Raw genomic sequence first — 1,209 nt, 5'->3', positions numbered from 1 at the left:
CTGAAAAAAATGCATTTGCATTGAAATCAAAGATATTGGCTTTGGACATGGAAATTTATAATAAAAAATTTTAGTAATTTTTCTTTGATGCTTTAAGGTTTGCAAAGCATTTTCACTACAGCTCTGAGTGGCAGGTAGCTGCAAATAATATTATCCCAGCTTGGCCAAATTTACACAGCTAATAAGTGTGTGAGCTGGAGTATGAACCCACAACTTCCATTTCCAAATCCATTGCTCCCTAGCAAGTTGCTTTCTGCAGCTGTATAACATTGAATCCTAAAGCTGAAGGCGATTGTGAAAGGAAGATAAATCCAGACGTATGAGATGGCCAATGGAAAGGCTCAGCAAGGAGACAGAAAAGGGTGTCAAAAAAAGAGCCAATTTGGACAGGGAGACTGAGTGAGTCTCTCCTCCAGGCCCGGGGTCTTGTGGGCAGAGTGGGTCCCTGGGCTGCCCCGTTTCCCATGCTCAGGCAGCTCCAGGGCGAGTGAAACCGTAAAAGCCCCACCCTGAGCAAGTGCGGCAAGGAGCTGGGTGGCCTCAGGTTGGCATTGCTGGAGCTCAGCATCCTGCCTACCACGGGTATGAAACTGATCAGACAGCAGCTCCTCCCGGCCAGTGACATCTTGGAGGCTGGTGCCCTGGGGAGCATCTTGTGGAAAGAGAGATATATGACCCAGTTTACATGCTTTACTTTGACTACAAGGTGCAGCTCCCCGAGTCGGCTTACACGCACCAGCTTCTGGGCCTCAGTCTGCGCATTCTGGTGTCTCAGAACCTCATGGCCAAGTTCCACACCACGCGGGAGCCGCTACTTACTAATGATATCCAGACCAGCGTCTGCAACATCCTGTGTCCTTAGAGCATACCTGATGGAAGGAAGCTACAATAAGGTGTACCTGGCCAATGGAAACATCTCTGCAGAGAGCTCCACATTGACATTTTGCTGGACACAATAAGGGATGAGATTGCTGGCTGCTTTGAGAAGGCCTATGAAAAGATCCTGTTTTCGGAAGCCACGTGCATCCCTTTCTTCCTCACCCCCAAGAAGATGGCTGCGTACTGCCAAGAAAAGAAGATGGGTCCTGGGCCCAAGCAATTGCTATAGCTTCAAATGCCAGCAGCAGAAGCTGAGGATACAACCATCCCCTCCAGAGTTGGCAAAGCAAGTCATTGAGTACAAGGCAGCTGGAAATGATTGTCTGAGCT

At 48.7% G+C, this 1,209-nt stretch overlaps 1 pseudogene; it reads left to right on the top strand.

The window, feature by feature from the left end:
- The first annotated feature begins 464 nt into the window (after positions 1-464).
- LOC138146055 (26S proteasome non-ATPase regulatory subunit 8 pseudogene) lies at positions 465-1,206 on the top strand (annotated as a pseudogene).
- Positions 1,207-1,209: the final 3 nt, after the last annotated feature.

Source organism: Petaurus breviceps, unplaced genomic scaffold (assembly GCF_028583685.1).
Source record: "Petaurus breviceps papuanus isolate PSGF00001 unplaced genomic scaffold, PetGlider_PUasm1.0 90752, whole genome shotgun sequence".
NCBI classification, from domain to species: Eukaryota; Metazoa; Chordata; class Mammalia; order Diprotodontia; family Petauridae; genus Petaurus; species Petaurus breviceps.
The sequence above is the reverse complement of the archived record's forward strand: the minus strand, read 5'-3'. Positions and strand labels throughout refer to the sequence as shown.